The following is a 26,386-nucleotide window of genomic DNA, read 5'->3' as shown; positions in this document are numbered from 1 at the left end:
GGTCAATGAAAATTTTAAATGGAATAGAGAATAGAGTAAAAACATTTAAAGATACTTATAATGTGAACATTTGCTTTATCTTTCAGCTTGACTAGCTTGAATCAATTCCAAGGGAGATGTTTATGCCACAGTCTCTTAAATTAGAATGTTAATTAGCCAATCTGGTTACACATTTAGATGAAAGCTTTCCCCTCTTTATGGTGATTTGATGTCGTTGTTCAAGTATTTATTTATAACAGTAAAGTTATATTAAAAATTAGGCAGAATCAGGTGTATGTTAATGACTTTGATCATAGTCATATAAATATGAGCTATTAATGTGCTAATCAATGAAGAATTGGTCAGGTGCAGGCAAATATATCCCAGCAGATTTAAACTGAAATTCATTTAGGGGATTTAAACTGAAATTCATTTAGGGGACTGTTCATTGCAGTCCTTGGATTTAGATGAATCTACCTCCTCTGTAAGTCTACCTTGGAAAAAAAGGCAAGTTTTAAGGGATGAAAAGACCTACAGGCAAAAGTATGTGCTCCATTAATGTGCAAGCCACTATGTAGCTGGAAAATGAGGGCAAACAAAATATGATTCTTGTCCTTAAGTAGTTTACAGTCCAGTCAGGGAGGTAATTAAAGAGACAATTACAGTACAGAGTGATAAGTGCTATGTTCGAGATAATATGGGTTGCTATGGCAGCAAAAATGCTAATGGCACTCCCAGCTTTATACAAGTCCAAGACCAAATCCCCTTCATTCACACTCTCCCTGGCTCACTGTAGGCACAGGTAAACTGAGGCTTCTACATGAAGAATACCGAAACCATGTGTCTCCTATTCTACCTTGTGCGTGGGCAATGTCCCGAGAGACCCGGAATGTGTGCTCGTATGAAAGCCTTTTATCTTCTAAGGGTGGAGTGAGTCCACGACAAACATTACAAATATCTTTATAGAGAATTGCACATGTGCATGTGTGACTGTTATTAGTCTTTACTTGAACTCTCTAGAATTTACATAAAACAGAGTGGCTACTTTTGAGTATGGTTTTAGCATGAGCCTCTTCCTGTATGTTTCCCAGTTCTTTACATTTTTATTTTAAGATAACTGATTCATTAGCAATGTTAGAAATGTAAGTGGAATGTATCCTCACCCTTCCAGTTGATATTGATTGCGGAATAACCAAGCTCTGTAGCAGAGATAGTTTGGGTTTTTTCCCTACACCTTTTTATTAAATAGGAACCACACTTGGGAAATATTTGCACCTTTGCTATTATCAAAGAGAAATGTTATGAATCACCTGTATTGTCTTCTATGTCCTAATTTTCCTTTTATAACTGTATAGTTATAAGGGAGTAGGAAATAGAAATTGATAGGTATCAACAGAATTATCAAAATTTCCAACTTGCTCTTCTCTACGAAAACCCTGGAGAATTAGCCAGTCCATCCAAAGACTAGATCAAACACTAGATCCTTGAGAATGGCTCCCCCAAATTAAGTACTAGATCCAACATATAATTGTGTCCATTAGGACTTTTAAGGAAGTTTGAAAGACAAGGTCAGAAAGCCTAAAAGTTCGGAATCTGTGTGTGTGATATTAAATTGGCTCAGAGGGCTAGACCACCTGTATCAGGCCAGGTGGTATTTGTGCTACTGAAATGAGGACCAAATTGGAAAACTATAATGATCACTTAGAAAATAATCTCTTTGCAATTATGTTCCAAATTTAGTATCTGTCAAAGAATGTCTTTTGAAGCATTTCAAGTCTTCTTCTCTAGAAGCTGCACAGAGAGCCAAGATACTAAATAACAAAATACTAAATGATAATAATAATTGACTAATAATAATCATAACAAGCAGTTAGAGCATTTACTATATGCAGGCACTGATGTTCCAAAGTCTTACATTATTGATAGTCAACAAAGAAATATTAAATATGCAAAAAAGTATTCTCAAGCCCATTCCCATTTTTTTGCATGGGTACTGTTCAAAAGACATGCTGCTTGATCAAAGGTGCTTTGGTCAGTAACTTGAAGTCTAGTCAGATTTTAATATTCCTGTTAGAGATATAGGTAGGAAATTCAGGTAGACTCAAATAATTATTGAGAACTCACTTGAGACATTAGGAGGGAGTCATGTGTTTTCTACCTAGCCTTTATACTGCCAGCAGAACCAGCGATATAGCTTTGTAGGGCCCGGTGAAAAATAAAAATGTGGGGCTCCTTGATCAAAAGTGTTAAGAATTTGGGACTTCCCTGGTGGCGCAGTGGTTAAGAATCTGCCTGCCAATGCAGGGGACATGGGTTTGAGCCCTGGTCCGGGAAGATCCCACATGCCACAGAGCAACTAAGCCCATGTGCCACAACTACTGAGCCCGCATGCCACAACTACTGAAGCCCGTGCGCCCAGAGCCCGTGCTCCACAACAAGAGAAGCCACTGCAATGAGAAGCCGGCGCACCGCAACGAGGAGTAGCCCCCACTCACTGCAACTAGAGAAAGCCCATGCGCAGCAATGAAGACCCAAAGCAGTCAAAAATAAATAAACTAATTAAAAAAAAAAAATATATATATATATATATATTCTAAAATAGACCCACCTCTTTGAAGGAAACAAAAAAATAACTAATTTGCATTTAACTTGAACTTTCAGCTATGTTTAGAATAAAGCTCTAACACTCCTATTTATATTTCATTTGAATTTGTATACTTTGTAGCATTCCATAGTGGAAGCAAACCACATCGTTTAAATATTTACTGCATTTGTGCAATATTTAAACTGTTAAATTTAAATAACAATTTAACAGCATTGTTAAAGAAAAAGTTTGGTGACGGATAATCAGTCAGTTCTAGGTTAACCTGGTAATGGGAGTAGTGTTGAGTGGTAGAGAGGACGTAGCAGCTAACACAAAATTACTGTAACAGTGAAGTTTTGGTAAGCTCTTCCTTATCAGCGATAAACGAATTGACTTGTGGACTAACCATGGTTAAGTGATGACAGAATCTTACCAGTTTGGGACTGGTAAGGCAAGCTCTACCAGTGATACATGATTGGCCAGTAGAGGACAGGTAAGAAGGAGACTGAGAAATTCAGGTTCAAGTTTCTGGTTTCTTCTCCTTTCTTGTCTCCCTCATCCAACCCCAACCTATTATAAGTTGGCACTTCTTTCAAACCATTAGTAATTATTCTGCAAAATGGTTTATCCATTCCAACAATTAGTAGAAGAGGTGATAGCATGACTGAATATTATTTCATTGACTTGAATGTATAAGCAAAATAATATTTAATAACCATCTTCTATGAAGCATGAATGGAGATTTTACAGTATTGAATCGGTCCACACAATAGAAATGAAGCAAGGATGGACAGACCTTCAGAAGAAGGGCATGTATCTCTTATTATTTCTTGAGTGAACAATGGATATTTATACATTCTGACTTCTCTTTCCTCCCTTTCATAGCCAAGATTCTTAAAAATATTTTTTTTTACACACTCACTCAGCCTACTTTCTCAACTCACCTACTGAAACTGGGCTTCCACCCCTACCATTATCCAAATGCCACCAATGACCTTAGTTACTAAATCCAGTGGTCACTTTTAACTGGGTATTCTGTTTGATTTCTCTGCTCCTTTTGAGGCAGTTTAAACCACTTTCTCTTTCAAATACTCAGGGAATTTGATGGGTTTGGTGGTAGGTTAGGAAGACTTGCCCAGGACACAAAGCTTGAAAAGTAGCCAAAGAGGATGGTACCTTTCTCCCAGGCTGACTGCCCAACAAGTCAGGTACCTGCCTAGCTTTCCCACCACCAGCCTTGCTCCCCCCTTCAGGTAAGAATCCTCCCCCTCCACATTAACAGCAGATAGCACTCTTCTGATGTTTCATCAGCCTCTCTAGTGGCTCCTTTCCTATCTTCTTCAAGGTCTTTTTTTCTCTAAACTCCCATACATGTAGGCAATTTCTTCTGGGTTCTCTAATTTATCATTTTACACCAATGTTTTTAATGGAGTGTTTTAAGGACAACTTGCATCAGCATCAGAGACCAAAGGGCTTCTTATTAAAAGTGCAATTTCCAACCCTCACCCTAGTGAACCAGCATCTTAGGGATGAAAATCAAAATCTGAATTTTAAATCACCTCTCAGATAATTCTTACAAAAAAGTCAGGATTGAGAATTACTGTTTTATACACTCACCTTGGATTATTTTATCCAATCCCCTGGCTTCAGTTCCTATCTACATGGTGGTGACATCTATCTCCCTGTTTTCAGGTATAAACATTCCACTTGATGTCTCACAGGCATTTCTCATAATTTAAGAAGTCCCAAACTGAACACATTGTCTCCCAATCCTGACATTCTTCCTCTTGTTTCCCCTAGTTCTCAAAACGGTTCTGCTATACTCCCAGAAGGGGGAAAAAAAAGTAGAAATGAAATAGTCACTCTTGCCTCCTCTCTCAATTCACTCACTCCTTATGACTCTTGACTCCTACTTCTCAGTACACCCAAGTCACTCTTAGAACTAGAACTAGTTGCCTAGAACAAGTTGGCATCCGGTCAAGCCTACCTCCAATCCATCCTCCACAGTGAAAATGGGAATTATCACTAACTTGAGCAAATCATTCCCATGCATAAACTTTTCAAAGCCTCCCATCACCCTTGGGTTAAATAATTTCATTGACAAACAATATTCTTCCTAATCTGTTCCCATATTATCTCTGAAGATTTATCTCTTATTACTTCACTCTACAAGTATACTGTCCAATATAGTAGCTCCTCGCCACATATGACTACTGAGCACTTGAAATGTGGCTAATCCAAATTGAAATGCGCTTTAAGTATAATTCGCACATTAGATTTCTCAAACATGGTACAAAGAAAAGTAAAAATGTCTCATTAATAACGTTTCATATTGATTACGTGCTGAGATGATATGATCTTTAAAATATTGGGCTAAATAGAAATATTATTAAAATTAATTTTACCTGACTCTTTTTATGTTCTTAATGTGACTTCTAAAAATTTTTTAATTACATAGGTGGTTCACATTATATTGGGTTAGCCAAAAAGTTCGTTTGGGTTTTTCCATAACATCTTTCGGACATTATACTTCTAGAACTCTATGGTCTAGCCAAACTGAAAGACTCATTACTCCCCCAAATGTTATACTTTTCCTTGCCTAAAGTGCCCCCTCTCCTCCGCACCCCTTCCCCTTCCTTCATCCGATTACCTCCTACTTGTCCTTCAGGATTTCATTTAGTTATTACTGTGAGGAACTTCCCTGCCCCTTTTCCTTCCCAAACCAATTCTGGGTTAGCTGTACCTCCTATATGCTTGCACACACAGCACATAGCTTGCAATGTACGGCACTTGTGGTTTACTCGTCTACCCCAAACTTTGTCTCCTATACTCTCCAATTGCTTGTTAACAGGACTGTTGCTTGTTCAGTGTAGTATCCTCAGCCTCTAGCACATTGCTTGCTGCAAAGTAGATATGTTGTAAATACTAGTGGAATGGCTGCTGGAAATGACTTCCCAGGATCCAAAACATGAAACATGGCTGATAATAGTATGTGTGGGAAGAGTTATAAGCTAATATTGTCTCTTCATCTTTACCCGGTCCACACCCTATCAGACAACATCTCCAAGCCTCTCTTGATTCTTTGGCCCCTGGTAAAATTTCAAAACGCCATCAGTTAATTCAAATGATCAGGGAATATAATGAACACAACTTTTGTCTTCCAAATATTTTAAAATTGCTTTACTACTAGAAGATGTTCATTGTGAGAAAAATTACCTATTCATTGGAAAACATTTTTATACCATTTCTGAAGATCGAGTCTTTGCAGGAGTTTAAATAAGACCTAAAATCAAATCATTTTCTCTGTAATCCTGCACTGCTGGCATTCACAGAGAAGTTTTGAATACATCAAAAATTCTGGCATACTCACGTTATAATTAACATTTACCACATTACTCTCTGTTAAAAGAAAAAATTAGCATACGGCAAATATAAAAGTAGTAAGAACAGACCATAAGTATTTTCTCGGTCTCATCAGATATAAATTTTAAGTGGCTCCTCAGTATTCATCCAGTTCTATCACTCTGGGTTTTGTTTTGTTTTGTTTAAAGCTTTGGGGCTTCTCATGGCACAGCTAGGACTTCCATCTATTTGTGTTTTTCTGAGATTACAGTGTCTAGAGGACTTGTAAAGACAAATATTAAGCTTCATCTTGATTTGGGGCACTACTTAGCTGTTTTTCTGCTTCCACGGCTTCACCACTTGTTTAACTTCTTAACACAGTGTTATGCCTGTGTTCACCACTCTGGTGAAATGGCTAACTCAAGTCACCATTGAACGGGGCTGTGTAAAAGAGACATGGGAGCCACTGAAAGGGCTCCCAATGGCCAAAGCTGGAACAATTTGAACAACGAAATAAATACAGTTTTGGATTACAACCCAAAGTATAAAATAAATATCCAGGAGTCCATACTGATAAGTAAATGATTAAATAAATTTTAAGATGGGGCAAAAAAGACAAATATCTCATGTAGAAGAATTCCAAATAATGTATGTGATAGCCTATCTTCAAGGAGGGGGAACATAACTCCCCACTTTAAGTGTGGGCTATACAAAGTGACTTTCTTTTAAAGAGGACAGTATGAAAAGGGAAGAGTAACTTTACAGGGGAGAAACCCGACAAACACTAACTCAGCCAGGTGATCAAGGTCAACATCAACACTCATAAATCATGTTGAGAGTATGTACCTTTGAAAGAATGTGATTAAAATGCCACTTTCCCTGTGTGGTCTTCCTCCCTAAAAATCTATAACCCCAGTGTAATCATGAGAAAAACATCAGGACCATTCTACAAAATACCTGACCAGTACTCCTCAAACTGTCATGGTCATCAAAAACAAGGAAAATTTGAGAAACTGTCAAAACCGAAGAAGATATGATGACTAAATATAATGTGATAACCTGGATGGGATTCTAGAACAGAAAAAAGACATCAGGTAAAAACTAAGGAAATCTGAATAAACTATGGACTTTAGTTAATAATAGTGTATCGATACTGGTTCATTAATTATAACAAAAATGTCATCATACCAACATAAGATGTTAATAGGGGAAACTGGATGTTGGGTATATAAGAACTCCCTGTACTATCAACAATTTTTCTGTGTATCTAAAACTATTCTAAAAATAGTTTTTTTTAAAAGTCATCATCGATTCTTTACTTGCCAAATAGTTCCTTTCCATAATCTTCATCCTGCACTGTAGGATAGTCTCCTTATGGAAACTCTCTCTTCCTTTAGCATCTTCAATAATACTTCTCTTTATTCTCTTCCTGAATAGCACTCTTTTCCAGTCTCTAATACTGGATTCTTCTTCTTCCCATCCCTTAATGATATTTCCTACATTTCTACCTTTGACTGCCTTGTCTTATCACTTTATCTCTCAGGGGGAAAGAAGTCTTACCAATTCCAGTAACTTCAACTATGACTTTCATGATGAACATTCTAAGATCTGTATTCTAAGCCTAATTTCTCTTTTAAAAGTCAGACCATACTTCCAACTGCCTAATGGATATATCTATCTACCTACAGACCCTCAGGGATACTAAAATAAGTATGTTCAAAGGAGAAGCCCTTGTTTTAAACCCTAATCCTGTGGTTCCTATTATGTCCTCAATCATGATTACGAGAATTATAATTGCCCAGTCATCGAATAGGATCCTTGCATATATCCTTGACTGTTTCCTTTACCACAATTATCCTCTCTGATTTCATACAAATATTGTTTCTATATTATATTAGAAACAATATAATTGTTATAATTATAACAATTATAATTCTAATTAATAGAATTATATTAATTCTATTTCTACCTGCTTCCTCAACTGTCACTGAATTAATTTTCCTAAATAATTACCAATCAATCAATCAATCAAAACAGCCTTAGCTGACTTGTGGAATCTGGAGGTGAGCCCAGGGACAGCTGAGATCTCCAGTCCTGGTATGAGACAGTAATATGAGATATCATTGTTTTGTCTCCCCTGGGAAAGAAAGAAGCATCCCCAGCTTGGAACAAAGAACACCATTGCTTTTGGGAGCCAGACCAGAGACTCAGGTTGATCCCCAATGAACATGAAAGGCAACTAACTACTTCTGTCCATTTTCTGTGTGCAGCTTTGAAGAAGCTTTCTCCTAGAATCTGGCAGCCCAGAAGCATTGCAGTATGAGGTCCCTGTCCCTGAGGCCTGAGAACCCTTTGCCAACATTGCCCAAAGACAAGTCACAGTTTGCTGATTGCCACATGCCCGTGGAAAAATTCTCCTTCAATTTAAACTGTGGGCAGATCACAGATCTCTAATGAAGCCATTAACCATCCTGTCAAGAGAATCCTGATTTTATTGAGACAACATAAAATCATCTACCAGGGCCCAAATGGTAAAGCTCTGGACTAAACCAGGTGGTTTTCAAACTTTTTGGTTTCAGGATCTTTTTACACTCTTAAAAATACTGAAGAGTGCAAAGTACATTTATTTATGAGTCATCTCCATTAATGTTTATCATTTTAGAAACTAAAAATTAAAAATCCTAAAGACATTAATTTTAAAATAAAAATAATAAACCTGTTACATATTAATATAAATAATGTTTTCTGGAAAAATAGCTATATTTTTCAGAATAAGAAAAAAAATTTGAGAAGTCTGGCTTAATAGAAAAAGTAGATTCTCATATTTGCTTCTGCATTCAATCTGTTGCTTGGTTGAAGTACATTAAGAAAATCCAGCCTCATACAAATAAATAGTTGAAAAAAATATTTAATAGCCTCTTCCGATAGTTTTGGATATTCTTTTATACTACATCCAAACTCAAAAAGTGGTTGTTCCTCAAAGGTTAATTATAATGTGGAATCTGAAAACAGATCAATAAAATTTTGTGCTCAGTTACCCTTAAATCTTTTAGTCTATTTTGGTCTTTGAATCACCCATGAGTGATTTTGTAACATGCATTGGTCATTGGGAAAATATTGATTCACTGAATTATGAAGATCTTTCAAATGCCGACATATTTCATCACACCATATCAAAAAATCACTTTTGTTAATATCACCACCAATATCATCAGAAAATACATATAAGTACTGGGAAGCTGTCAAGCTCACAGTGGTGGATACAAGCTATCCAGCATTCTAATTTTCACCTGAAAGCTTAAATTTTATCATTTCCAACAAGTATTGTCAGTTGTTTTCCTTGAAGTGACAGGCTCACTTTGTTCATTTTCAAGAAAATGTCAGCAAAACACCCAAGTCTGAATAACCATACTTTGTCAGTCTTTCAGGTTTTTGGTTTTTTTTTTTAAGTGTTCCATGAAAAAAGCAGCCATTTCAGCTTACAACTCAATCTTAAAATATGAGACTGAAATAACAAAAGTGCTTCAATATGGACCAGAAAACAACGAAAACAACAAACTTTATGTGAGAGCCTGGCGGTAAAGAATACAATGACTACTAGTACATTTTGATATCACAGCCTTGATTTGTGCTAAGCAACCAGGAGCGTTACCCACTGTTGCTGTTTTCCACTAACAGTGGAGTGAAAAAAGCAAATAATATCTTAGCATTATTAGGGAAAGCGATTTTAACATTGTGAACACCCTGAAAGAATCACAGGGCCCTCAGGTTCCATAAACCACTGCTGACTTAAGGCAATATGATATTCCATTTCATTTACCAATCTGTTCTGGAACAGGTATGTGACATAATTCTGGTCAGTAAGCCAAAGGGGCCTCTGAGAGAGGTTTTTCCTTCCAATAAGATATGTGGAAGGAGAAATTTCCCTTTTCTGCCTCTGGACTTTGTCATCTACATGGGAAACCTAGCAATAACCTGCCCATGAGGACAAACAACACACTGAATTTCAGAAAGTGGAAAGATGGAAAACATCTGGGCAAACTGATGTCATTGTTGAATCACTGAATTATTCAACTTCAAAACTGCCCTATCTCTAGAATTCTTGTTGTGTGAGGTAATAATTTCCCTTATTGTTTAAATGACTTTTTGACAGGTTTTATGTTCCTTAAAGATGAAAGCATCTTTATTCATACATAATCTTACACTTCCTGTCAACCCATCGGTATTCAAAAGACGCCAAAAGCCTGTTCACTAGAGCTTGATACATTCCAAACTTCCTGAAATGAGCAACAAAACAAAATCATTACAAGCCATTTAACAATAGCTGGAAGGAGGCATACCAAGTTGAACAACTAAAATTGGTCTTATATGGAGGCAAATCGAATAAAAGACAACAATAAATTTTAATAAAAACATGAGAACCGTTAAAGGGATTAGAATATAATAACAAAATTTGAGGGACTAAAAAAAACACTATTTCTGAATTATAGAGTAATCAGGATCTGAAAGCAACCAGGCGTTCAGAGGCAAAACCCTTGGAACCTATCCAAGTGTCAAGAAATCAAATGACACCTGGAGATTTTCATACTAAGTGAAGGAAGTCAGACAGAGAAAGACAAATATCATATGCTATCACTTATATGCGGAATCTAAAAAAAAAAAGATACAAATGAACTTATTTACAAAACAGAAACAGACTCACAGTCTTTTAGAAAACAAACTTACGGTTACCAGGGGAAAGGGTGAAGGGAGGGATAGATTGGGAGTTTGGGATTGACTGTACACACTGATATATTTAAAATAGATAACAAACAAGGACCTACTGTATAGCACAGGGAACTCTGCTCAATATTCTCTAATAACCTAAATGGGAAAAGAATTTGAAAAAGAATAGATACATGTATATGTATAACTGAATCACTTTGCTAACACAACATTGTTAATCAACTATGCTCCAATATAAAATAAAAATTTAAAAAAAAATCAGGGCTTCCCTGGTGGCGCAGTGGTTGAGAATCTGCCTGCTAATGCAGGGGACACGGGTTCGGGCCCTGGTCTGGGAAGATCCCACATGCCACGGAGCGGCTGGGCCCGTGAGCCACAATTGCGGAGCCTGCGCGTCTGGAGCCTGTGCCCCGCGACGGGAGGGGCCGCGATAGAGAAAGGCCCGCGCACCGCGATGAAGAGCGGTCCCCGCACCGCGATGAAGAGTGGCCCCCGCTTGCCGCAACTGGAGAAAGCCCTCGCACGAACCGAAGACCCAACACAGCCAAAAATAGATAAATAAATAAATAAAAAAAAAAAAAAAAAAAAATCAAATTTCAGATTATGTAGTAGACCAATAAGGAAGTATTCATTATTCTGTGTTAACACAACAAAGGTTGTACCACCAAAGTTGGAGATGTGGTCATGAGTAAGAGAAGTAACAATGTATTTGTGAATTGTCAGGTTACAGTAAAGAGTTCTTTTCAAGATAAAACAGGCCTATCTTTTGATACCTATACGTGGGTTTGAAGATTTCTAATTCAATTTTTTTAACCTTTGACTATCACACTGTGAGATTCAGAAGGGGAAATAAGTCAAAGAAATAAAAGACAAACAAACTGTCTTCTAGATTGGAAAAATTAACATTACTTTCATTTATTTCTCCTATCTACTTCCCCTCTGCGTGTCAGTGGAAAATCAGAAATGATCCACAGCTATTTGTGCCTTCCAAGATCAGAGTTCCTGCCTCTACAAGGAAAATCTAGTCTACTGTATAAAGAATGGCCTTAGGAAAATAACCATCTCTCTCTGTAAAAGTCAACATCCACTTCCTCTAATATAGAGGAATAATAATTATTATGATTAGAATAATTATTATTATTATATTTATAATTTATATTTATGTAAATATAAATTAGTTCCTGGTCTGGAACTAAGATCCCACATGCTGCGCATCGCAGCCAAAAAAAAAAAAGGAATGTAGTAAAATTCATCTTGTGATGACATCAATACTTTCCCCACATTCCTATTTCAAATGGACATAGATATTATATACTAGTAAATATTCTTTTTTTTTTTTTCTGGCCACGCCACTCGGCATGCAAGATATTAGCTCCCCGACTAGGGATCAGGGATGGAACCAGTGCCCCCTGCAGTAGAAGCACAGAATCCTAACCACTGGAACGCCAGGGAATTCCTATACTGGTAAATATTCTTAATCACAAATTGAGATTGTTTTCAAAGGTTATTTTTCAGAGATAACTCCAAATCAAAGACCCAGCAAGGATTAATCTATTTCCATTCAGTAACATGTTTATTGAACCATCCTGAAGCACTAACAGAAGACAAGGTATCAGCAACTTTTAAGTAAATTATGGTTACATGAATTAAATTAAAAATTCATCTAACAATTTGCTCTCATTTAAAAAAAGTAGGGACTTCCCTGGCGGTCCAGTGGTTAAGACTCCCAGCTTCCACTGCAGGGGGCACAGGTTCGATCCCTGATCTCTGGTCGGGGAGCTAAGATCTTGCATGCCATGGGCAGCAACCAAAATATATTAAAAAAAAATTTTTTTTAAATAAGTTTCTTTAAACTTTGAAGTAATGTTGTGTTTTGAGAAAACATCTTTAACTTTTTTAAAGCATATGTATAACTTGGGGCTAAGATATGTTTGGTGTTTTAATTAGAGATTGAATTTTCTAATCAGGGATTCAATTTGACATTTTAAAAATAGATGTCAAGTGAAATAACTTGTTCAATTATTCCAGCAACAGTACGGAAAATATTTCTTCTTCATATTGTCCCTTTCAATCAGGTGCCACAGGGAAAAATCAGTTTCAAGTTACTGGTAGCCTTACTAGCCTTCTGAAAAAAAAAATTGCAAGACGTTTGTGTAAAGTGCAAAGCCCTGTCATAACATACTCTGGAAAATATTAAGTGAAAGAGTCTCCTCCACCAATCTGAGACTGACATGCTCAGTCTGTGACTCCGTAGCCGTGGTTGTATCCAGACACAGGTGCTCAGTTGGAACTCCCTTGTGCCATCGCAGTAATCCAAGCGAAAGATGCTGGTGTAGAAGTAATGTCAAGAATAGTATCAGATTTGAGATACATTTTGGAGGTAGAATTGATGAGACTTGGCTTTACCCTGGATAAGAATGTGTGTGGGGTGAGGTGGGGATCAAGGGTAACTTTTGGGTTTTTGGTATGAATAACTATATAGACAGAGGTATCTTCTACCAAGAGTGAGAAGACTGGAGGAGGGGGTGGATGTGGAGGTTGGGGTGGAGGACGAAGACTTAATAGTTGGAGATATTTTAAGTTTGAGATACCTAAGAGACATCTCAGTGGAGATCTCAAGTGGGTAATGGAATATCTAGGTCAAGCTCCAAAGAGAAGTGTGAGTCAGATAATAACTTTTGGAGTTCTCAGTATTTAGATGAAACCACAGGGCTGGATAAGATTGCTCAAGAATAATTGGGTAGAACGTAAAGAAGGCCCAGGACCTCTGCCTGGAAAACTTGAGGAATTGTCCTACCCTGTTTTTCCTGACTAACTCCTTATATATTTAGGTCTCTGCTTAATTTTTACGTCCTTCAAAAGACTTCTCCTGACCCTTAATCTAAACTAGGCAATACCCCGCCCAATATGTTTTCATCAAAGTTCCTATCATAATTTGCAATGAATTATTTGTGATTATTTATTTTGTATTTGTCTCTCCACTAGAATGTATGTTTCATGAGGGCAGAGGCCATTTGCTTCAATTTGTATTCCCAGTGCCTGGTGCAGTGCCTGACACATAATAAATACTAAGTATTGAGTAATGAATGAAAGTGGATGTGAATGCTGAGTGAACGTAAGATGAGCCTTTTAAGGTGATAACAACAATTTAGCAATTGTTAAAATATAAATACATATATAAAACAATGTAAGATGTTAATCAATTATCATTTATCTTGAACTTTTCTAAGGAAAGAATAAATTAAATAGCAAAGAATTCAAGCATTTTAGTTTACAGTTTCATGCTCCATGGAGGGTCTGTGATATATGAATGTTTATGGAGAACCTTGTATGTTTAGAGTACAAACAATTCATCAACTGTACAAGTATTCTATCATAAACTCCCAGTTTGGAGCCTGTGTTATTCATCTATATCTCCCTCAAGGTTCTCTTATGTATGATGAACGGCTCATATTTGTTTATGGTTCCAATGTACACTTTGTTACATTGAAACATTTACTTATACGTTTCAATTATAACTGTAGTAAACGAGGTGGACACGACATTGATTTTGCTCATATTTTGCCCATCTTGCTTAATGTACACAGCTTTGTAAATGTTACTTATACCAGAAGTTCATTTCTAAAGTTGATTTTAATAGGTCTAACTCACAGAGAGATTTCTTCCACAATACACTTAATAGACTGTACATAGAGCAGACACCACCAGAAGTGTGAAGTCTGCAAATACTGACAACCATCTGCCCCCATCTGTGGCGTTACTGTTTCCCTCTAAGATAACCAGTGGGTTTTGGCTGCCCCTCAGTATTTAAAGTTTCTCAATGCAACATCCAGCCATTCAGTATACTATATACAGATGTACATTTTCCTTCTCTCAGATTTACTACCTGTCTTGTTTCCAATTCCTTCCTGGTCTTATTTCTTATTGTACAAGAAATGTCTGGCTATGGGTTATAAAAAAAATTATTCTGAGAATTGCAGAATGTTAGAGTTGGCACGTCCTTAGAAGTCTCCCTTCCTCACGCTTCAGCTATTCGTGTAGTTACTTTATCTTCTGCGTTTTGTTAATTTGGGTAATATAATTGCCTTTAGGGTGCGTTGCTAATGGTGGGAAGCTGGTACTGCTCAAATCACATCACCAGCCCTCTCTCTACACAGAATGATGTCAACCGGCCACGTATTTAAATGAGCATCTTCATTGTTTACTCCATTTAAAAATAGACTGGACAATTATTGAAGTTGTAGCTATTTTGTTTAAATAAATCATTATGGTAATTATGAGTCATAGAGGGAGGTTTTGTTTTGTTTTAATGCAGATTTCTAAACCTACTGTTTCAAATTTTTGAGAGATGGATCAAAAATAAATTATCCAGAGTCATAGCAAATTGGAATTCACATATATCCTTGGTTTAAATCTCCCAATTTTGATTATTTTCTTAGATAATAGTTAACCCTTAATTTAATTCAGAAAAGTAACATTTTAAAATATAATTTTAAGGTAATCTTTGAGGTGTTGAGAATTTACTGATGCATCATCATGAATTTATTTTTCCCAAGAAACATAGATTAATGCTAGGAGATTAAAACAGCCAGGGGATATGGGAAGACATTTATGTGCAAGGAGAGAAATTGTATCTCCAGGCTACAACTATTTATCAATTTTCCTGCCACTAAAACTTGCCAGCCAGTTTGTGAGCCTGAGGTACAGATGAGTAACTCTGTATAGAAAATTCTTTTCTTTGGGGAAAATGCACTCAGGGAAATTATTACCCATTGACAATATTTTCCCTGACGTCGTCTTCACCCTTATCTGCACTTTGCACAGTTACTCTCCAACTGACACTCTCTAATTACTGTCTATGCCCTGCAATAAGAATCCCTAAAATCCTCCCAAAATCCAGAAGTGGTTTTGTTTTTAAAAGGAAGCTCTTTTACTTTCATTTCCACAGAATTATAGAAGGCTTGTTGTTGCTGTTGTGGTTATTTTTTAAGAAATTATATAGATTAGTAATCTATATTTTGTGGTCATGAAAATAAGTACTTGTATTATTGTCTCTTTCATATGTCAAACTAAAATGTTCATTACTCTCTCATCTCAAATCTTCAGGAACAAAGCCATCAAGAAGGAAGTGGTAAATTGCAGAGTAGCCCTACTAAACAGTCAGACCATCAAGACAGACTTAGATTTTTTACTGCCAGGGTCTCACTACTTGAATCTGACTGAGGCCTTCTTATCCCAAGGGGAATCTGACAAATTTTAGGGTTTCTGATCATATGACTGCTATCTCCAGGGGAAAAATAAGGAAGAGTACATAGCAGAAGAAAATATCAGAGGTTTTTCATCTCCTCAAGATAAGGGAGGCAAGGACCGGGCCTCATTTAGAATTTTTGAGGGCTGGAGCTCTGAAAAGATTGTGGTTCCTCATGTATTGTTCAAATAAAGTCAATACCAAGCTGTAAACTGCAAAATACAAAATGTACATGCATACATAAATTAAGAGCTTCTCTCCAGTTATTTTTTGTATGTAGAAATTTGGATACTTTATCTTTGCTGAGCTTTCTTCAATTTTTCATATCCCTGCTTTGCTGGTGTCCTTGAGCAATCAGTCCAGGATGGGCAAAAGATCTTATCTTAGGCATGCATTTTCCTCATTCATCTCTCATCCCAGGGCCTGCACACAGTAGGTACTTCATAAATGGCTTGGGGGTGGGGATGGACACTGGTGATGGGGCACTCATATAACTGGCTGATCCGAGTTGCCAGCAAAGTTTTAAATTGCTAATGCCTTACTGGACAAAGATTATGACTATTCTCAAATACTCACATAAATTGCTAATTTATGAGTACAACATCCACCCTTCCCTCCTGCTGGGTAGGCAATCACCACATCTTGCATTTTCAGTATATGGAAACAACAGGCCTTCTTTCACATATGGATACAACGGAAAGGGTCACCAGATTTGGACTACTGAATAATCTCCCTTCTTTATTTTCTTCCTGAGTATACATTTTCAGGAAATGACAAAGCCTTTATTTACATTTTGAATCCTTGGTCTAATTTTTCCCAGTCTATATACCTACGAGGGTGTATACATGTGCGTGTGTGGTTTTTTGTTTGTTTGCTTGAGTTTTGCTTTTCTTAAATGAATGACTAAAACATCTTTACTTTGATGAAATACTTTTGCAATGTTACAAAGTATATTCACAATGTTTTCAGACTCTTTCATTTTCAAAGGAAGTTTCTGAGAAAAAACACAATATAAATAAAGGTATATAACATAGTGTGTTCATTTTGCCCCATTTAAAATTTGATAATAATGGGCTTCCCTGCTGGCGTAGTGGTTGGGAGTCTGCCTGCCGGTGCAGGGGACGCGGGTTCGAGCCCTGGTCTGGGAGGATCCCACATGCCGCGGAGCGACTGGGCCCGTGAGCCACGGCTGCTGAGCCTGCGCGTCTGGAGCCTGTGCTCCGCAGGGAGAGGCCGTGATGGTGAGAGGCCTGCGCACCGCGATGAAGAGCGGCCCCCGCTTGCCGCAGCTGGAGAGAGCCCTCGCACAGAGGCAGGGACCCAACACAGCCAAAAATAAATATAAAAATAAATTAAAAAAAAAAAAAAAGAGGGCTTCCCTGGTGGCGCAGTGGTTGAGAATCTGCCTGCTAGTGCAGGAGACACGGGTTCGAGCCCTGGTCTGGGAGGATCCCACATGCCGCGGAGCGGCTGGGCCCGTGAGCCACGGCTGCTGAGCCTGCGCTTCTGGAGCCTGTGCCCCGCGACGGGAGGGGCCGCGATAGTGAAAGGCCCGCGCACCGCGATGAAGAGCGGTCCCCGCACCGCGATGAAGAGTGGCCCCCACTTGCCGCAACTGGAGAAAGCCCTCGCACGAACCAAAGACCCAGCACAGCCAAAAATAAATAAATAAATAAAATAAATAAATAAATAAATAAATAAAAAATTAAAAAAAAAAAAAAAAAAAAAGACCTAAAAGAAGAAATACATGGTGAATATCTTTAAAAAAAAAAAAAATTTTGATAAGAAGTCATTTTATAAAGCCAAGTGTTTTCTTTTCAGGGCCAAACTTCTTTTTGAGAGCTAAAGCATGCCATTAATGGGTTGCCTTTAACTTTAGCGGTGTAGAGCCAAAATAAAAATTACTCCTTAAGACTCTGTATGTGTGGAGTCCTGGTTGTTTGCTTCACAGTAAATACTTGATTTAATATGGCCTCTTTTGTTTAAAGAGATGTATACTGAGCCCAAAAGGACACATTTACTTCTAGTACAAAAATGCATCATTACGAAACAATCTATTTAGATAAATTATATAATAGTGGGCAAGGTTGGAGTGGTGCGGAATGAGGGGAGAGCGAGGAGACTCTATGTTCTTATAAAAACTTCTAAGGTCGCTAGAAGCAATTCTAAACAAACCTTAAACAGAAATATTAATAGTTAAATATTGCAACTTACACTTAGGGGAAAAGTCAGATTATTGATGGAACAGAACACTCAAACTCAATCATGTCAAGAAAACACATGTCCTTGTGTAATCTGGCAGAACAGCCTTGAATACAGAAGATTTTTTTATCAAGTGGATTTCAAATTCTACCTGAAAGTGACATCATTCATTAACACACAAACTTTACTCTTAATTTCCTGTATCTCTTTCAGTTATGTTTTCTGGGCTCAGCTGATTTAGCCTTCCTAATCTCTGCTATTGTCCTTTTTGCTCATTTCTCACACTCAGATGTCATCAGTGATGTCCAAACTGTTGCTTGGCTTTATTTACAACTTCTCTTCCAAACACTTGAGTTCTCTTTAAACCCTCTGTCCTTCAAATATCCCTTTGACCCGTTTCTGGGAGGCATGGCTGACTAGTAACAGTTTTGGTGTTGTCATCTAACTGCCTCAAACTGAAGAAGTTCACTTTAGGAGGTCTACTTAACCCAAAACAGTTCTGGGAGTGTTGGAATGCTTGAAGTTAAAAGGAAAAGTCTAAATCACTTGTTTTTTAAAAAGTGCACTAACAGGGACAATAGTAAGAACCAATGTGATATAAGGAAAGAGTACAGATTTGGAACCAGATAGATTTGAATTTGAATCTAAGCACCACCATTTTCTAAGTAGGGAAAATTGTTAACTATCTGGGCCTCAGTTTTTTCTTCTGTACAATATTCCTTACATTACAAAGTATCTATGAAGATTTAACAGGATAAGTTTATAAAGCACCTAGCATATTTTCCTATGCTTGGGAAGTTGGTCATTGGATTTATTACGGTCATAGGTAATTGTTCTATAAAAACACAATTAATTTTGGGATTCTCTGGATCCCTCCCCCCACTCCTTATATTTTCTGTTCTCCAAGACTCATCAAATCTGCCTATTCATGTACAGTTTAAAAATCCACCTGTTATATCTATATTTCCAAGCCAAACTCTGTTCCAGTGCTGGGTCACTTCATACTTTTTGCTACAAATTTATTCTGGTTAGTTTGCACTTCTCTGAATTGCTGGAAAGTTTACCAGTAAAATGATCTTTCCAATTGTGCTGGCCCTGCAACTTTTCTCCTTAATCCTTCTGCTACTGCCAGGTCCTCTATCTGGAGAATTGAAGCAAGTGATATGGGGATGCTTCAAAGCATCTGTAAATAAAAATAATGGGAAGAATATGTCTTCCTGTCCTATAGGTAGCTTCTAAATCTGCATGGTTGACTTCTACAAAGATGGAAACAGCCCTGTGCTTTTATGCTGAGTTCAGTACGAAGGACACTAACTCCATCAAACACTATCTTCAAAGAAATCAAAGAACTCACAATCCATATGGCAATCAATTTCCAATTCTACACATGCCTTTAAACAACATTCAGCTAATTTCTAAACATGTATTCTGGTAGCAGCTTTCCTTCCAAGTATTTTGCATTACTAAACATCTAAAAATACATGGTATATCTACATGTATTACATAAACAGACTACTTAAGTGATGTATATTCTGATTTTGCCTATCTGAGCAATTAAAATAAGTCACTCTCTTATTAAAATATATCTCCAGTAACCACCATCATTGAGCATCATGCTGTCACATTCACTAGTGACAGTCAGACACCAGATAGTCAAAAGGAAAAAAGTAAGCCCAAAGAATAAATTACGTCTTGAACGATTCTGAGACAAATTAAAACTACAGACAGTCTGTGCTCTATTTGAAAAATATTAAATCCAGACTCTTGAATTGTCTTCTTATTTTTGGAGCAGGGACGCTCCAGTGCCCTGCACTGACCTCTGAGATACCAGACTCAGGAGGAATTTGGGAGGAAACAAGAGGAAGGATTCAGGAAGTGGGGACTATGGCATGAGGCAGACTTTCAAGAGGGTGGGTTTTAGAAGTGAGCAGCCAGCTTGCTCAGTACCTGATGCAGGGCCGCACTCTATCAACTTTGGATGCACTCTTTCTTCTGTTTTGTTCACCTCCCCCCCTTCCTTAGCACCCAAACTACTGTCTCACGTGTATCATTCAAAAATAGTTATTAAATAATGAAAGGCTCTTGAAGGGGCACTGATGGTGGAGATGACGTCCTAGAAGAGGGATCTTATGGCAGCCACTTGCACAAGATTTGTGCTGGATTTTTGCTGACAGGATCAGGAACTGGATCCTTGAGTACAGAGTGTTTGCTAAATGCTCTCCATGCTTTAAAGATTCATAGACAGAAGATTTCACAACCTCCAGGTAACTTGAACTACCAAATGTAACAGTCATCTAATACTTAACCTTTATCTCAGGAAGTTTTACCCCATTATCTCATGCATATCAATTTACAGTTTACTCCCTTTCTGATCTCTGGGCAAATACTTATTTCTTTAGTGCCTTCATCTATTGTGAATGGAGTCCCCATTTGTTCTCCTGTTCTCCAATCCAACTCAAGTACACTTTCATGCCTCAGCTATTATTTCTAACCCTTTAATTATCTTTCTTGCTCTTTGAATATTCTCTGGGATTTTTATGCCTGAAGTCCTGGAGCCCAAGCTCGGACATAATATGCTGGGACTGGCAAGTGGAACTAATGCTAAATTATTATTGTAAGATTGACTCATGCTTCCTGTTCTAGTTTATGTAGACTTGTATCAGCTTTTGTTGTTCTTATTATTACATGCTCTATTTGCCAAGTCCATCTTTTCTGACAATTTCAGAGGCAGTCATCTTTCATACTGGGAATTCATAGACCAAACTTGTCATTTTCCAGCTTCTCTATATGTATTTTCTTTCCTCATGTAATTACCTTGTATGAATCAACATTAAATCTTCTCTTTAGTCCTAAACACATCATAGTCTTAGCCCAGTGCTAGGCAAATGCAAAGAGTTCAAATATAGTATTGATATCTAAAAGCCTAAAATCAAACTCATTCTTTTCATTGTCTTTTCATCCCCAAATCTGTTCCTCCTCCTAAGTTCTCTGTCTAGGTCTCAGCACTACTGCATGTCCAAGTTTGAGGGATCAATAATTTTTTATTCTATCTTCTCTTTCACTACATACATATAGCTAATTGGTTTACAAGTCCTGCTGAGTTACCTCTTAAATATGGCCCTTCCCCTCTATTTCACTCTACTACCTGAGTTCAGGTATTCAGCATCTCTGGATTGGACTACAATAGCTTTTGATTTCTCTCCTTCAATCCATCATTCCCTCCTTTCTCAAAACACTTACCAAGTCATTTTTTGCCTTAAAAAAAATCACATTGTCTCCATTGTTTAATATGCATACAAGACCCTGACATCTCCTGCCTTTTCAGCCCCCTCTCTTGCCACTTCTCTTCCTCCCCTATTCCTCCCAAATCAAATCCTACATTAAGGATGGCAAATGTGTCAATTTTGGTTACTTGGAAGTGGCTGCCTAAAACAATGCTCTAAGGAGAAGTGCCATGATGGATTGGTCATGTCTACCAAGAAGAGTTGGTGGTAATGGAATGGAAACAATGGCCATCCTGCTACACAAATTGAATGTTTAAATTTCCCTAACCCTTCATGTGCTTTGGTACCCTATGACTTTTTATTTCCCTAGAACTGGTCTCTCTTTTCTTTTTTTTTTGAATTTTATTTTATTTATTTTCTTATACAGCAGGTTCTTATTAGTTATCCATTTTATACATATTAGTGTATATATGTAAATCCCAATCTCCCAATTCATCAGAAGTGGTCTCTTAGACTTGAGTCTTGCTTCCCTTTCTCAGTCCTCTCACAGTTATCTTTTTTAAAAAATTACTTCATACATGGTATTTTGACAGTGGATGGGCATACAAAAACATTCAGATCCATGCTTTATATCATATACCAAATGTATAAGAAAGATCAAAGACTTAAATGTAAAAAGGCAGAGCTATAAATGTTCTAGAATGTAACATGGGAGAATTCATGTATAGTTTTGGAGTGGGGAAGGCCATTCTAACTATGACTTAAAATACTGAAATCAAAATAGGAAAGATTGATAAGTTTAACTCTGTTAAAACCAAAATCAACTACAAGGTAAAAACAAACAAGCAAACAAACAACTAACAAACAAAAAACTGCACAACACTGTAAGTAAATGCCAAAGACTGGGAGACATTAGCAACTCACATCAAAAAAGTGTATTATCTTTACAACATAAAGAGCTTTTAAAAATCAACAAGAAAATTACCAAACAACTGAATATTAAAATGGACAAGGAATAAGAAAACAGGAAGTTTACAGACAAAAAATGTAAATGGCTCCTAAAAATATCATAAGATGTTCAACTTCACTCATAAGAGAAATTCAAATTAAAACTATTAAGATATCATTATTTTTACCCATTAGATCTGAAAAACATTGAAAAGTTTGATAACATACTAATGGGAGGCAGTAGGGAAAAGGGGTCTCATATATTTCTGGTGAGAATGTACAATGATACAATACTTATGGAAGGCAATCTAACAATATCTCTCAAAATCACACATGCATATGCTCATGAATCAACAATTTCCCTTTTGGTAAATGATCTTACAGATCTACTTTCATATGTGAAAAACGTCTAAATTATGAGATTATTCATTGCGGCATTGTTTGCAGTAGCAAAATATTGCAAGCAATCCAACTATTGGGGATATACTAGTTAATACATGCACACAATAAAATAATGTTCAGCTTTAAGACAGTGTTTTCTTATGAAAAATAAGGAAGCTCTCTCTGTACTGAAATGAGAAGAAATACAGACAAATTGTTAAGGAGGAAAAAGCACGGTTCAGAGGTGAAAAGATAGTGCTTACTGTGCATTTGCTTGAACATGCTTAAAGAGACTCTGAAAGGATTCACTAGACACTAATAAGAGTTCGCACCTCTCTGGAGACCTGGGTGGACAGAGGATGGGGTAGGAAGATTTTTTTTATTGAAAAAAATTTTAATGTATTTTAAAACTCATGCAAATGCTACAGTTTTCTCTCTCTGAAAGGTTATTTATCCTCATTCCCCACCTCCACCTAGACATGCTTCAGGCCTTAATCATTTCCTCCAAAAGACTTTCTTTCCAATCTGGAAAAGTTCAGATTCCCTCAAGTCTCGGTTGAACCCTTATGCTAGTTTTTGTAAATTATTTGTGGCTATCTGTCTCCCTCATATGACTGTGACGTTCCTAGAGGCAGAGAGGAAGTTGTCTGCTTTTGCATGTCTCACCACAGCTCGGGCTGCTTGGCACGTCAGCTCATGAATGTTTGTTGAGTGAAGACGTGAGCGTCCAGGGCACTGTGCGGGGGCCCCGCTTGGGAAACCACAGGGGAAGATAAAAGTGGTGAGACAACGTCTGCCTTTAGGTAGTTTATCAACTAGGGAGGTTAAGATAAATACACGTATAATTGTAAGGCAGAATCCGGTCATTGCCTTAGGATACCAAATAAAGTTGTATGGGACTTAGAGCAAGGTGACTGCCAGAAGAAGTTTTTTAATGTATTATATATCTTAAAAATGCAGTAATATTTGAAAAGGGGTTTTGAAAGACTGATGTGATTTCTTCAAGAAAGGATGGGTTATTTTTAATGCAGAAACTCAAATGCCTACAGGAGCCAGGCAGGTGATGCGTGTAAGTGATGGATTGCCGAGTAGAAACTGATTAAAAACAAGATCTAGAAGTTCTTCAGCTTGGCTGTATACTAGCACCACCTGGGAGATTAAAAAACATCCCCATGCTCAGGCCATAACTCAGGCCGATTCAATTAGAAACACGGGTGAGGAAGGGGATAGGAGGATAAAATGGAGGAGGAACCCAGGCAGCTACAGTTTTAAAAAATGGCCCAGGTAACAACAGTGCGGACCAGCTGCATTCTCATCACCTATGACTCATGAAAAATGTAGAACCCCAGGCCCCAACCCAGATTTACAGCATCAGAATCTGCACTGTGAAAATACCTCCAGTGAATCCTGTATACACTGTCAAGTTTGAGAAGTTCTGCTCTAGAGAATTTTGTCCTTTTCCAAGGGAGTGACCATTCATTAAGTAGTATCGGCATTTCCCAGAGGAAATGCATACCCACTAGTTGTAAATGTTCTAATTTTTCCAATTATACTGCTGGCAAGAATGCAAGTAATTGAAATTAGGTAGAACCCATCAAAAGGTGACGGGGTCCTCCCAATTTGCTAGAGAGGGAATGGTGAATTAGTGGAGTTTGTCTAAGGCTTAGATTGTTTTAAGGCAGAAGTTTTTTAATGCAGATTTTGGCTATTTACTTAAATTTTCTTGAGCAGCTAAACCATCCCAGTCAACAATATCGTGTGTGCAACAAAGTTCAATATGCAACTCTGCTCTCATTTAGGTGGGATATGAAATTCTGCTCGCACCACCAGCTCAGCAACCCTCCCTCACGACTCCCTTAAGCAAAATTTAAAGGGTATGTTGAAAATAAAGCTAGGAAGGTTTGGAGGGCTTGGAATGCTAGAGTAAAACTTATTTACTTAATTTGGACAATGTCAAGTCACAGTATTTTCGAAGCCAGGGTTATAACTGCAATACAAACAAAAAAGAAAACTCACTCCCTCATGACCTGGTTAGAAATATAACTGGCATGGAAGAAAGAGTTGAACACTTTTGTCCAACGAATGCTTATAGAGCTCCTACTATGAATCAGGTGCTATTCCAAGTCCTTTAACTTCATTCCTTCAGTGGTAGTCTTAGTTAGCCAGCCTCCTGGAAAACTGATATCACTGCTCCTAAAATGAATGATCTCAGAAGATAAAAGTGTGGATGAGTCAGAGCAGCCCATGGCTCCAACTAGACATTGTCAGCAGCTCAGGAGCCTGTCTCTGAATAGCAAGAACCACTGAGACTGGGGGGCCAAACACAGGAAAGGGAAGGAATTCAGAACAGGTAAAGATACACCTCAGAAAGCCTCTACTTTGCTACAGAGTCTGATAACAGTTACAAAATTTTAAATGGCAATACTAGGACATGGCTTTCAAAGAATAATATCAGCAACTCTTACTTACGTTATTCTTTTTTTTTAAGTTGTTGCACTGAGTCATGTTTTCCTCTACCTCTGCTGAAATATTATATAAAAATCACTCTATGGATAAATGTACAGATTAATTGCAAATGAAAAATCAGTCTAAAGTCTTAAACTATTGAACCTCCCCTACACTAAAACATGCATATTTCTGAAACACACTAGGTATTTTTATAAACAATCCATAAGAGCAAAAATAAAAAACTTCACAAAATGAGTTTCTGTAAGAAGTTTTTTGATAGTTTTTTTTAAGAAGAAATTTCTAAGCACTTTCAAGTTTAAATGCTCATAGACTATAATCACTGAGAAAAGCTGTACTATTTATTATTTTAGAGCATGCATTTATTTTGTATTATTTTGATATAAAACTCACATTTGTCTGTAAGATGTGCAGGAGCATAGTAACGAAAGAAAAGAGAAACAATGTATCCGACAAGGCACGCAGACAGGATGAAAAGGGGGAAAAATTCTCCTTTTGAGCTAAAAAGAAAGAAAAAAAATACTATAATCAAGGCGGAAGAAAGGCATCTCTGAAGAAGAAATAAATATTTTCCCAGCAGTGAGCCGGGGGACTGTCGGGATGAGGTGGGGGAATAGAAGCGTATCGGGTGAGAAAGCATACTTCTCAAGGCCCCTGTGAACAGAACTTCGATTTATAGAACAAATCAATCCACTTACAGGACGTGCTTAACTTCACCTGTTGGGAGGTAAGTTCAGTTTCTTTCTCCTTGTTTGAATGAATGGGGAAGGCTTTCGGTTCGCCCTCGGACTCCCACCACAGGAATGTGTGCTATCTGCAGGGTTGTTTTGAAACGCATCGCACTTAAAGGAGCTGTATCAACAGGTTTCCCCTCCATAACACTGAGCCAATTGTAAATGTTGAATGCGAGCATTTAACAAGCTAAACACTATCACAGGAATTTAAAACCAGCTCTCGCTAGATTTTTTTTCTAATAGAATCACAATTTATATTTTTATCACTTCAGCCTCTCTGAGCCCAGAACTACAGAGCTAACAAAGGGCTAGTTGGCCTTGGAATGTTGGTTAGGACAGAGAACTCTTTCCCAGATGGAGCTGCTAATGTGGTTTTTAAAGAAGACACAACAGACTCAAAAATGTCCTTCCAAGCAGTGTAACAAATAACGAGCCTTTTATATACATATCTAATGCAGTTCTGTGGCCACCGCCTTTAACACAAATACTTAATCTTTTCTCTCTCAACTTTGATCTATATACTTTCCATTCTGTCTTTAAATAAAAATGTTTC

At 37.4% G+C, this 26,386-nt stretch overlaps 1 protein-coding gene across 2 annotated transcripts in view; it reads right to left on the bottom strand.

The window, feature by feature from the left end:
• The window catches only part of SLC39A10 (solute carrier family 39 member 10), a 97,406-nt gene extending 71,512 nt beyond the window's left edge, over positions 1-25,894 (bottom strand). The window contains exons 1-2 of one of the 2 annotated variants that reach the window (XM_057551041.1): positions 25,798-25,872; positions 25,493-25,599 (exon numbers count right to left, since the gene is read on the bottom strand). The gene's annotated coding sequence lies outside the window, so the exon portion shown is untranslated. Of the gene's footprint in view, positions 1-25,492; positions 25,600-25,797 lie in introns of both variants that reach the window. The other variant, XM_057551042.1, reaches the window with a different exon arrangement.
• Between the last annotated feature and the right edge of the window lie 492 nt (positions 25,895-26,386).

This window comes from Balaenoptera acutorostrata, chromosome 8 (assembly GCF_949987535.1).
Source record: "Balaenoptera acutorostrata chromosome 8, mBalAcu1.1, whole genome shotgun sequence".
NCBI classification, from domain to species: domain Eukaryota; kingdom Metazoa; phylum Chordata; class Mammalia; order Artiodactyla; family Balaenopteridae; genus Balaenoptera; species Balaenoptera acutorostrata.
This window is presented reverse-complemented; position numbering and strand designations above follow the sequence as displayed.